Source organism: Bos grunniens, chromosome 12, assembly GCF_055505025.1.
Source record: "Bos grunniens cultivar Pamir isolate PY7600 chromosome 12, Bosgru_T2T1.0, whole genome shotgun sequence".
NCBI lineage: Eukaryota > Metazoa > Chordata > Mammalia > Artiodactyla > Bovidae > Bos > Bos grunniens.
Window position 1 is genome coordinate 30,510,689 of NC_141176.1, and position 13,200 is coordinate 30,523,888.

At 44.2% G+C, this 13,200-nt stretch overlaps 1 long non-coding RNA gene and 1 other non-coding gene across 3 annotated transcripts in view; both read left to right on the plus strand.

The window, feature by feature from the left end:
- Nucleotides 1-13,200, plus strand: part of LOC147361594 (uncharacterized) — a 117,858-nt gene that overhangs the window by 68,221 nt on the left and 36,437 nt on the right. The gene's annotated exons all lie outside the window — the stretch shown is intronic.
- TRNAC-GCA (transfer RNA cysteine (anticodon GCA)) lies at nt 9,745-9,816 on the plus strand. The gene has a single exon. It is a non-coding gene; the product is annotated as a tRNA-Cys (tRNA).

The following is a 13,200-nucleotide window of genomic DNA, read 5'->3' on the forward strand; positions in this document are numbered from 1 at the left end:
AGTATTGTGTCACCGCACTACTGTTTCAGTGGCATATGTGTGCATGCATGCCGGGTCACAAGGTGAAATGTTTTTCTTACTGAGAATTAGGTAATCAAAGACACTGGTATAGAAGAAACTCATTGTTCTGTTACGGATTTTTTTTTTTTTTTTTGGCCATGCCTTGTGGCAAGTAGGATCTTAGTTCCCCGACCAGGGATCGAACCCACACTGCCTGCAATGGAAAAAAGTGAAAGTGTTTGTCCCTCAGTCATGTCTGACTCTGTGTGACTCCATGGACTGTAGCCTGCCAGACTCCTCTGTCCATGGAATTCTCCAGGCAAAAATTCTGGAGTGGGTTGCCATTTCCTTCTCCAGGGGATCCTCCCAACCCAGGGATCCAACTGGCATCTCCTGCATTGCAGGAAGATTCTTTACCATGAGCTACCAGGGGAGGCAAAGTGTTAAGCACTGGACTGCCAGGGAAGTCCCCTGTTTCTTTTCTTTTTTAAGTCATATTGAAATATGTGTATGACTACACATGGGGCTTCTGGTCAGCCTTCGGCAACCAGTGTTACCTCATCAGCTTTTGTAAACCCACCAGCAAGGGAAGGTAATGTGTTAGTACTTTTGTGGGTAAACATGATCTGACTCCCCCCCCCACCACAGTAGTTAATTTCTTTATATTTCTAAAAAGGAGAGGGCTCTGGTCTGGGAACCCCTTAATTTATCCCTTCTAAATGGTGTAGGTTTCTTTATCCCAGCCCTCTGGCTTTCCTGGTTAGTCAGTGGCTGGTCTTGAAAGAGAATAAGGGGTTCAAGACCACCCATCTCGTTCCCCTACCTGAAAAAGGACATTTCACGTTCACATTTGGCAAGTGATGGGAGCCCTGAGTCCAAAGTTTTATGCAGAATACAGCCTCGGAAGTGAGTTGCCTGGTTGCTGGTGTTGCAGCACATGGAGTTCCCTGCTTGGGATCAGGTTGTTAAGATCACAGGGCCATAAGATGCTGTAAAAGTGTCTGCCTTCTCCATTTAGTTTTACTAGAGTCCATAAATCCTCTGACAGTTTCTGTAAACTGTTCTTCTCAACCTTAAATAAAGTTTTTTGTTTTTTTTTTTCCATTAACACCTGGTTTGCTTTTTAAAAATTTTTGCTGTGTGAAGTAGGGCAGGGAGAGAGTGTAGGTCTGGGGACTTCAGAAGGTGTTCAGAAGTGTGAGGGGAAGAACATGAGGTTTTCATCAATAGACGTGTCTGACTTTGAACCCTGACTTCACCAAATATTTGGCTGTTGTGTAATTTTTTTTAAAGTTACTTGTAAGTCTTGATTCACACACAGGTGAATGGAATACTGCTATGTTGCGGGCTCGTCTGAGCATTAGATCCTAACAGCACGGCACCCGGCACAGGTCCTGACTCAGTAAAGGGTACCTGCTTATCTCCTGTCCCGTGTCTTTTTATATCACAATGAATCGCAGCCTCTTTTCCAGCAGTATTTAAGGGAGCTCTGGATGCTACATGGTGATGGTGGTCCTCAGGAAGGGACTGTCCGTGGAGGAGAAGGAGCTAGAAGACAGTTGTGTTTCACCCATAGAGCCAAGTCACCTCTGAGCCATCTCAGACTCATGGACACCTGGGGAGGGTGAGTAGAGGCCCAGCGGTGAGAGCTCTCACCCAGTGTTCAGGCTTCACTCCCCCAACTGCACTCCTCTGGAGCCCCATCACCTCCTAGGTGGAAGGGGAGCAGCTCCATCCTGCATTAGCTGAAGGGCAAGGTAGGAGGAGGGTTTCCCCGGTGGCTCAGGGGTAAAGAACCTTCCTGCCAATGCAAGAGATCTAGGTTTGATCCCTGGGATGGACAGATCCCCTGGAGGAGGGCATGGCAACCCACTCCAGTATTCTTGTCTGGAGAATCCTATGGACAGAAGAGCCTGATGGGCTACAGTCCATGGGGTCCCAAAGAGTCAGACATGACTGAGGCGACCGAGCACACAAGGCGAGAGGAGGCCGAAGGCTTTGTCCATCCTCCCATCTCTGCCAGCGCTCCCTGCCCTCAAAGTCTCTCAGAACCGAAGCTTCAGTTCTAGAAAACAGGAGCCCGTGGGGCTGAGGCCGGGGCCCCAGCACGAGGATCACCGCCCCCCAAGTCAGGGTCCTGTTGTTTCCTGTCTGGGGTACCTGCTCCTCCCTGCCCTCTCCCCTCTCCTTGGAGAGGGGAAGGCAGCACATCTGGTCCACAACCGCAGTGGATCCTGCTCTGCACGATCCTCTGAGCGCTCAGGCTGCTTGCTGGAAACACAGGCCCTGGGGCCCTCGGTGATCTCTCCGGCTAAGAGGCCTGCCTGGCTGTGGGGGGCAAAGCAGAGGACCATCAGCAAGAGGTGTTGGAAATGCTGAGATCAGAAACGAGTGGCTCATGGGAGCAAAGACTTCAAGACTGATCGTGATCAGAGAAGCTGGGGCAGAACGGGGCCAGGTGTTTCTGAACTGTTGGAACACAGTGGAAACGGCCTGAGAATAAAGGCCTTCTCTGACCCAGCCCTCCCGCGGGGAGGCGTGTGATGTATAGCAGCGGCTGCTGGCCGGGGGGAAGCATGAGCTCTGGTGTCAGACAGACCAGCCCCCTTTCTGGGTATTGTCTTGTGACTTGAGTCGTGACAGCCGCAGGAAGGCTGGGACAGTAGTTGTTGCCGCTCAGGAGTGTTGAGATCTCACTGTGTGTCAAGCTCTTTAGGTGCTTTGTAGCCGCTGTCTTCCAACATCCCTGTGAGGTCGTTACTGTTGTTGTCTCTGTTTTGTTTGCTTGGTTTTGGGCTTTTTGTCACCGTAGTTTGTTTTTTGGCCACGCCATGTGGCATGTGGGATCTTAGTTCCCCAATCAGGGATTGAACCCATGTTGCCTGCGTTGGAAGCACAGAGTCTTAACCACTGGACCACCAGGAAAGGTCAGTTATCTCTATTTTATAGATGAGGAATCTGATACATGCAAATTAGATGCCCGTAGGTGGAACTAGTATCGCTGTTCTCTTATCCGCCCTCTCTCAACCTTCACTTCTTGCCCAAAGTCCCCTCAAGCCATCACAGACTTTAGCAGGACCTGCTAAATGGGAATTTAATAGAGCTGGAGAAATAGTGAATAATTCACATCAAATCTGTGGTATACAGTGGGTGTTCAGTAACTGTAAATTTTCCTCCATGAGAATGACTTAAAATGAAATAATTTTTTTTTAAAAAAGGGAACAAAAGGCATTAGGTACAAGGATATAACCTGGAAGCCAACTTCATGTCCAACAATAGGAAAAGGTTTAGCACTTTATGACTGAATATTATACAGCAGCTAAAACATTTATGAAAACAATATAAAGTAGAAAGTTTTATAATGTTAGATTAATAAAGAGATACAAAGTAGTATATGCATGTTGATTAAAACAATATAAAACAGACTACATAAACTAAAGTAAAGGGTTTGGAAGAAAAATATAATAATTAAAAGTTGTTAGACATAGGTTATTTGGAGTTGTTACGTTCTTGCTCAGTCGCTAAGTCAAGCCTGATTCTTTGCGACCCCATGAACTGCAAAACACCAGGCTTCCCTGTCCTTCACTATTTCTTGGAGCTTGCTCAAACTCAAATCCATTGAATCGATGATACCATCCAACCATCTTGTCCTCTGTCATCCCCTTCTTCTCCTACCTTCGGTCTTTGCCAGCATCAAGGTCTTTTCCAGTGAATCAGCTCTTCACATCAGGTGGCCGAAGTACTGGAGCTTATGTACTGCCTTCCTGTTGAAAAAACAACAGAAACAAAGCAGTGCCAGGAGCTACAGGTACCAGCCGCTGTCAGCGTGATCAGGACAACCTCAGTGATGTGCAAAGAACACCAGTCCTCTTTTTAAAAATTAATTCATTTTTGGCTTCATTGCCTCTCAGGCTTTCTCTGGTTGCAGCGAGCGGGGCCCACTCTTCACTGCAGTGTGTGGGCTTCTCTTGTTGCGGTGTGCAGACTTCAGTAGTTGCAGTGCGTGGGCTCAGTAGTTGTGGCACATGGGCTTAGCTGTTCCAAAGCATGTGGAATCTTCTAAGACCAGGGATCGAACCTGTGTCTCCTGCGTTGGTAGGCAGGCTCTTAACCATGGACCACCAGGGAAGTTCTACACCAGTCCTTTTCAGCACTCCAGCATCTGCAGAGTGGGCCCTGCCAGTAGCATCATTTTGTTGCTGGTATACTAAAAATGTAACACATCTTTGGGAAGAATTGTGAAAAGAAACCTTGGCTTCAGTAGACATACCACATGCTAGTCAACCTGCTGCACTCTGTAACTCCAGTAATGTTTCATGGTCCAGTGACTGGAAGTAGACTCTCCTAGTGAGGAAGGAAAGCTTCGTTTAAAGGCCTTTTCTCTTCAGTAACGTGCAGATTTTCTCTAACTGGAAAACAGCACTGCTGTAGCACTTAACCTCCAAGGAGATTATTTCATAAAATATTGATTTTTTTATACATAAAGGAGATAGTTCATGAATAGAAAATGTAAGCATAAGCAAAAATTCTTCCAGTCTCTCAGTTTTATGAACACTAAAAATTATGAATCCACCTTACCAACCAAAGCTGCCATCTACTATACCTATTGGGAGGCAGACAGACCTAGAATATTATTCTTCCTTAGTGTTACAATTCCAAAAACAGATGTGCTGAAGAGCAACTAACCAGGACTGCGCAGCCTTTTACTGTAAGCAGTGAAGGCAAATCTATAGACTTCATTGCAAATTATAGACTTTTTTTTTTGCCTCTGTACTTCCCAAGCTGCCACTGGGCCTTTTCTCAAAATCAGACTCATTTTACTAAGCTATCTCAGGTCAATAAGTTTCACTAGCTATTACTGTTTTAGGAAAACCAGTAACGTTACATCACCAAAAAGGATATGGCAGTCCTACGTCCTGTACCAGACTCCTCCCACCCTCTGTATTTTACCAATAATCCACCATCATTCTTGACCTTACTCTGTAGCAGATAGCTATGTTGAAGTTAAGACTAGCCTGGTGTGTAGAAGTGCCATGGTCCCAGAATCTAAAATAGAAGCATATTAGTTCACCTGCCTGTCCTCTGCATTGACAGTGGATTCTCAACCACTGGGCCACCAGGGAGATTCTAGAATTCTGTACTAAATGAGTAAATACACTATGTAATTTTATCTCAAGCTATTATGGGGGGGTGGGGGGAATCGGTGCAATGCAAAGGCTATTAGTAATAATACTACTGTGTTTTCTACAAATGAAACCAAACAGAGCTGAACTCTAGCAAGGATCAGTTCAGACCTTAGTTGACTTATTACCAACATATATGAAATCAAGATGCTTCTTATAAAATGAAGATTCTCACAGTCTGTTGGCCAGGCTACAGTTGTCATTGCATACTTATCCACGAACATCAAAAACACCAGTGTCCAGACTTGAAAAATGGGTGTCAGTTGCTGGCAATAAAATCCGCGAAGGAAGAGTGAAGCACTCTTTTAATCCCTCGGAACCAAATGTTTATGGGAAAGGGAGTGGGGGAAATGATAAATCACCACGTGCTTGGCAGTATTCTTGAAGTAGAAATCAAAAATAGGCAAGCCAGAGTCCAGCCCCAAGAGCTTTCAGTACTTTCAGATTCTGTTAGGAAATGCCACATTGCCAGTGTCCTTGATGGTACAAAGGATGACATTGAGTGAATAGGCAGTGACAGGATTCTGAGTCAAGCAAGCATTCAGAAGCCTGGGACGCTGAATGTGGCGATGCCTTAGGAATGTTAGAAATCAGTTTGGCCTGTATTCTTCCTTTCTGTGTCTGCAAGAGAATGATAGATATTTTAAAAACCTAAGTCTAAGGACAGCTTCATAAAGTGGAAAATAAAAATTGTAAATGATAAGAAAGCATCATTTCATAGTTTAGTTGGTAGCCTTTTTTCTTTCTGAGTGCTGTATAATACAATGTTGCATCTTAGAATCAGAGGTCTTATACTTGGTACTATTTGGTACTTACTAAAGGCTGTTCTTGGGAATTCCCTGGCAGGCCAACAGTCAGTGGTTTGTACTCTGCACTCTCACTGCTGAGGGCCCAAGTTCAATCCCTGGTTGAGGAACCAAGATCCCACAAGCTGTATGGCTCAGCCAAAAAAAAAAAAAGTAGTTCCTCAGAGTGGCAGGAAGTTCTACATAGAAAGTGACACATCTGTTTCAGTGAAAAATATTACAGTGATTCCAGCCGTGTGGGGCCAGGGCCCAGCCCTGCCAACCTTGTCATCCATCAGAAAAAGGAAAGGAGGGGAAGGAGGAAAGAAGGAAAATATTTAATATAATTGTTGTTTCTCAAGAGTGAAACTGATACGTGTTCTAGGACTCTCATAGAATCTTTGCTAGTGATATGAGTTGTGTGCTACTGCCCACTTACTCTGTGCCAGGCACTGGCTAAGTGCTTATCATGCATTTTCCCATTGGCTTCTAATAACAATGATGTGAAAGATTTCCTTATAGAAAAAGAAACTGAGGTTAGGAAATATTAAATAACTCTTCCAGAGTCCTTCAGCAACTAACCAACAGAGCCAGGACTGGAATCCAGCTGACTCTTGATTGCTCTACTGGAATACCTTTATCAAAATTGTCTTAAAATCACAGACAATTAAACAAATGCAAAGCGAGATAGGAAAAGGAAGATGGATGTAGAGGTTACATGGTAGTTGCAGACTTCTAAGCGTTCTCTGATTACACTAATGGTCAGCTCGGTCAGCCCTGCATTTTCCAGATTACGGGTAGGAGGTCGGAGCAAAGAGAAGTAAGAATCCATAGTTATGTGTTCTGACTGTCTCCTCCCATAAATTCTGCCAATCAACTGTAAAACTAATGATGTCTCTGTCTTCCACCTTTACTCTCCAAGCATTCTGCCTTTACTTCCGTGTGCTGAAATACCCATGGAGAGACTACAAAGAATTTGAGGTGCAGAACCAGAACGCGGATATCCTAAACCGAAATCCCCAGATACAAGGACTTCAGAGCTAAAAAGGATCTCTCAGATGAGCATACACCAAAACCACACAGGAAGCTTTTTCCAGATCTTTTGAGTGAGAATCTCAAGGGAGTGGGTACAAGAACTAGTACCACTAGATTCTCAGTGGTTCTCAAAATAGGCCTCCTGGACCAGCAGCGTCAGCATCACCTGCATCGCTTGTTAGACATGCAAATTCTTGGGCTCTGCCCCCACACCTCTGGACCAGGGACTCTGAGGATAGGCCCCGCGATCTGTGCTGGACAGAGCCTTCTGTAGTTCCTGAAGCCTGATAAAGTCTGAGAACCCCTGAACTAGAGCAAAAATGTGGATAGAATCCTAAGCTTATTCCTCTTTTTTGGAAGTCCATTACAACTCTATTTCAAATTCAATAAAAAAATATTTTCATATTTTGTACTTGAAATCTCTTTTCACATTTATAGTATTTCAAAGCACGAGAATCCTAGCCCCAAAATCTGAACATATGCCAGCGGGGCAGGATGAGGGGAAGGGATAGTTAGGGAGTTTGGGATGGACATATACACAGCTGTGTTTAAAATGGATAACTAACAAGGTCCTACTGTAGAGCACAGGGAACTCTGCTCCATGTTATGTGGCAGCCTGGATGGGAGGGGAGTTTGAGGAAGAATGGATGCATGTATATGTATGGCTGAGTCCCTTGACTGTCCACCTGAAACTGTCACAGCATTGTTAATTGGCTATGCTCCAATATAAAATAAAAAAGTCTTTAAAAAAAAAACCTGAACCTATTCTACTCTCCTTAGCAATGAGCATTAACTAAACATTGACTAAAAACACCTTTTGTTAAGGTGTTTGTCAGTAGCGTCTGCATTAAATTGTAGGGTATTTGATGACAGAAACCACCTTGTTTCAATTTCTTCTGGAATATATCCACTTTGGTAATGCACAAATAGATAAAGGATATCACTTAAACTATTCTAGAAAATTCATTGGCACATTTCCTTTGCTGAATAGGTATTTTGTTAATAGAGTTGTTAAGAGTCACTTTCCCAGTGTATTAACTCTAGGAAAAAAGAGTGACAAGTTGCTATAGCCAAGAGGGAAAGAGGGAAGACACCTTTCTGGCTCCTGAATATCTTTTATAAATTCAATCTCTGAAACATTTCTTCCCCTATTAATATTTTGATATGATGTTTTGTCTGGGGAAGTGAAAATTTTGTTTAGGTCAGCATTTCCCAAATGGGGTTCCTGAAAGATGTCAGAATGTTTCTCAAAGCAAAGGTTCTGTGGTAAATACATCTGGAGGATGGTGTATTTTTTTTTTTTTTTTAATTAGGAGGGCTTCCCTGGCAGTCCAATGGTTAAGACTCCATGTTTGCAATGCAGGGGGTACAGGTTTGACTGATCCGCAGTTGGAGAACTAAGATCCCGCAAGTCACAAGGCCAAAAAAATTAAATAGGTAGATTCCCTCCATGACTTCTCTAAGTTGTTAGTATGGTAATACATACTGTGAATCTCCAGGGGGTATGCATTTGCCAGATTTTTTAATAAAAATTGGGGAGGAACAAATCCATAAAGATTGTTTCCAAGGACCTTCTGCATTGACACGAAAATATTTGTTATATAGAATTCTTCTTTATAATGGTAATTTATGCAGAGAAGTTTTGCCTGTGCCTTCTTTTGATGATTACCTTAGTTTGCAAAATAATCCTACCAACTGATTTTTGAGGCCCTCAAGCCACAGTGTATCTATGGGTATATGCGCTGTGTCTCTGGGTACATCTCTACTTTAAGTAATTCTTTTCAGGTTTTATAAAATACTGCTTCTGGAATAGAATGTGTTTTAAGCAATTTAATAAATATAAAATCAGCGTGACAAATATTCAAATTAAGATCTTTGTTAAAATTTTTTTTATTTTGATTAGAGAGAAATCCTGTTGACATTTTGACCTTGTGATAGTTATTTCAATTATTAATGTTTCCTCAATGAATATTTATTGAATATAATGTTAAATAATGTTTTGCTCAAGAATTAAGGCATTTAAAAGTGGTATTCGCTTTCTATTGCTGCATAATAAACATTTTCTCAGAGGCTTCAAACAACACCTAGCTCATAGTTCTATAGATCCAAAGTCTAGCTAGGCACAGCTGAGTTCTCTGCTCAGGGTTTCACAAAGCTGAAATCCAGATATCAGCCAACGTGAGCTCTTGTCTGGAGGCTCTGAGAAGATTTCACTTTCAGACTCATTCAGGTCATTGGCAGAATCCAGTTTCTTGCGGCTGGATGACCAAGGTCCTTTTTTCTTGCTGATTGTCACTAGGGTGTTGCTCTGTGGACCCCAAGGCTGGTTCCAGGTCTACGTGGCCCCCTCTGCCTTCAAGCCAGTAAGGACATGTCCAGTCCTTCCCTGTGCTTTGAATCTCTCCCTCTTCTGCCTCTAGCCAGAGAAAACTCTCTGCTTTTTATGATTCGACAGGATTAAATCAGGCCCCACCAGGTAAGCTTCCTTTGTTAAAGACAGCAGCTGTCATCTGACATAACTCATCGTGGTGGTAACCCCACATTCATGGATTCCACCCACATTTGTAGGGGAGAGGATCCCACAGGGATGAGAGTCACATGGAATCATCTTAGAATTCTACCTACACAAAGTATAAAGACACATACCAGTTTTCCCCAAACCTTAACAATTAGCCAGGAGCTAGATATACAAATATGAGCAGAATATAAACATTAAAATGACTGCTCCAATTAATGTCACAGGGGGTATAGCTCAGGGGTAGAGCATTTGACTGCAGATCAAGAGGTCCCCGGTTCAAATCCGGGTGCCCCCTTGTGTCCTCACTTTTAGGCTTCCCTGGTGGCTCAGAGGTTAAAGTGTCTGCCTGGAATGCAGGAGACCCGAGTTCGATCCCTGGGTCGGGAAGATCCCCTGGAGAAGGAAATGGCAACCCACTCCAGTACTCTTGCCTGGAGAATCCCACGGAGGGAGGAGCCTGGTAGGCTACAGTCCATGGGGTTGCAAAGAGTCAGACACGACTGAGTGACTTCACTTTCAGTTTATAGAAGTGTGATATCAGGACTGCCCTGACAGTCCAGTGGTTAAGACTTCACTCTCCCAATACAACGAGCTCAGTTTCGATCCCTGGTCTGGGTAGATCCTACATGCAGTGTGGTGAGATTTAAAAAAAAGAAAAAAATGACATCAGTGGAATCAACTGGTTAGAAAAGTCACTTTGAGGGCTTCCCCCATGGCTCGGTGGTACAGAATCCTCCTTCCAGTACAACAGACATGAGTTCAATCCCTTATCTGGGAAGATCCCACATACCTTGGAGCAGCTAAGCCCATGTACAGCAACTACTGAGCCTGTGCTCTAGAGCCTGGGAGCCACAACCGCTGAGCCCACGTGCCACTACTACTGAAGCCCCAGCACCCTAGAACCCGTGCTCCACAATGAAGGAAGCCACCAAGATGAGAAACCTGTGCACCACTAGAGAGTAGCCGCCATTTGCCACAACTCGAGAAAGCCTGCAGGCAGCGATGAAGACCCAGCACAACCAAAAATGAAACTAAATAATAATTTTAAAAATAATGAATACATGAATAAAAAGTTGGTTGGTTTTTCAAATTGTACTAGGCCCTGAGGGGTACTAAGAGCGATGGCTGACATTTATTGAGTTAGGAGCCCAGGTTTACCTGTGCTGTTTACCTGTACTATATTATTCAGTCTTTACAAAAATCCTGTAGTTATTCCCATTTTATAGTTCAGGAAACAGAATTTAGAGAGGTGAACTCACTGGCCAGAGACACCAGGACCAGTGTCAAGCCAGTGAACCCCTCAGTATTCAGTGTAATAGATCTTTGTTAGCTGTGCCAGACGCTTTGCTAGGTCCTTCTGAAACAAAGTGAAAGTCGCTCATTCATATCTGACTCTTTGTGACCCCATGGACTATACAGTCCATGGACTTCTCCAGGCCAGAATACTGGAGAGGGTAGCCTTTCCCTTCTCGGGGATCTTCCCAACCCAGGATCGAACCCAGGTCTCCCACATTGCAGGCAGATTCTTTACCAGCTGAGCCACAAGGGAAGCTCAGAAATACTGGAATGGATAACCTATCCCTTCTCCAGCGGATCTTTCCAACCCAGGAAGCGAACCAGGGTCCCCTGCGTTGCAGGCAAATTCTTTACCAACTGAGCTTCAGGGAAACCAAAAGTAAGATACAATCCCTGCCCTCAGGACTTCACAATAAGAGGAAGTATAGAGGAAATAAATCATTGCCATAGGGTAGGGAAGGGCTTCCCAGGCGGCTCAATTGGTAAAGAATCCGCCTGCAATACAGGAGACCCCCGGTTCGATTCCTGGGTTGAAAAGATCCCCTGGAGAAGGGAATGGCTGCCACTCCAGTATTCTGGACTGGAGAATTTCATGGACTGAATAGTCCATGGGGTGGCAAAGAGTCAGACATGACTGAGCGACTTTCACTTTCACTTCAGATTTATCCCATATATAGGGAATCCATTGACTCTTCTTCATTTTAAAATTTCCTTATTTATTATTATTTTTAAAATATTTATTTATTTGGCCATGCCAGGTCTTAGTTGCATCATGTGGAATCTGGTTCCCTGACCAGGGATCAAAACCAGGCCCCTGCATTGGGAGTGCTGAGTCTTAGCCATGGGACCACCAAGGAAGTCCCCATTGACTATTTGAAGCTGGAGAATACTATGGACAGAGTATCCCAAGAAGATAACTTTAACATTCAAGTGGAGGATGAGAAGACCAAGAAGAGAGCAGGGGTACCAGTTACTCATAGAAGGCCACGTCACAGCCTAGATGAGTGATGTCAAGGGCCTGGGATGAGAGGCAGAGCAGACAGTGTGGAGGCATAATGGATGGAGGAGACCTGCTGAGCCATGAGACCTAGAGCATGAACAAGAGGAGATTTTGAATGACTTCTGGGTCTGATTCAGTTTGCTGGGATGATGTTACCACTATTGCCATTGGGAGGGAGGGAAAATTCAGTATTGTCCAAATCAAGATTGAATCATCTGTATTATGTCCACATATGGAGAGAAATCCAAACACGTGCAGACCCAGCGATGTTGTGATGGACAAAAGCACGGTGTACCCCTGGGGTGACTCCCTCAGCAGATGATTCGAGGGAGATGGGAGTAAAACCAGGAGGGAATAGTGAAAGAGATCATCTGTAGAGCAAATGACAAATGCCTAGAGAGCCAACAGTTGGGGTAGCTAGAGAGAAAATGGAATCCAGATGAAGACAGTATTGTATTTGGCCCTGTGGTTTTCCAGTGGTGCACTCAGCATGGAGCAATGAGGGGACCGTGCCCGCGAGGGGAGCAGAGTGACCACCGTGAGGCCTTCCCAAAGCACGTTTACCTTGGTCACTTCCCTGTGGTCCTGACACACTTCCTCAGCCTCAGAAATCTGATTTATTTTGCTTACTGTTGTTTAGTCGCTAAGTCGTATCTGACTCTTTGTGACCCCATGGACTGTAGCCTGCCAGGCTTCTCTGTCCATGGGATTCTCCAGGCAAGAATACTGGAGTGTGTTGCCATTCTCTTCTCCAGGGTTTCTTCCCCACCCAGGGACTGAAACTGCATATCTTGCATCTCCTGCATTGGCAGGTGGATTCTTTACCATTGAGCCACCATGGAAGCTCAAATAAATATTATTATTATTTTTAAAAAGTGGCTGCTGCTCAACAAGCAGGAGTAAACAGTGAACGTGGTTTAGAGACAGAGCGTGATCAGAGGTGTGAGCAAAGGGGACCTGGGGAGCAAGAAGCAGACAACATCCACCCGCTCAGGCCACCAGAATCCTCCCCTGTGTCCACATCCAGAACCCAACAAGTTTGAGATTTGACAAAAAAAAACCCAACAAAATCCTGTAAAGCAATTATCTTTCGATTAAAAAATAAATTAACTTAAAAAAAAAATAAAAAAACAATGATCCCAGCACAGTGAACAGCTTGTCAGAGTCTGGCACTGCCCCCCTGGTTCACTGCGTACATTTAACAAAGTGAAGAGTGAGCAGCTTCTTAAAATTCCAACCTGTAGGCTCATCTAGACTCTTTTCCTTTCTCCGATCTCTTAGGAAGAAATGTTCCTGATAGAGGCAGGGAGTTTTGAAGATTAAAGAATAGAATTCTGAGGGAAACTCAGGATAGTGGGAAGGAGGGAAGGGTGTGGAGGAGAG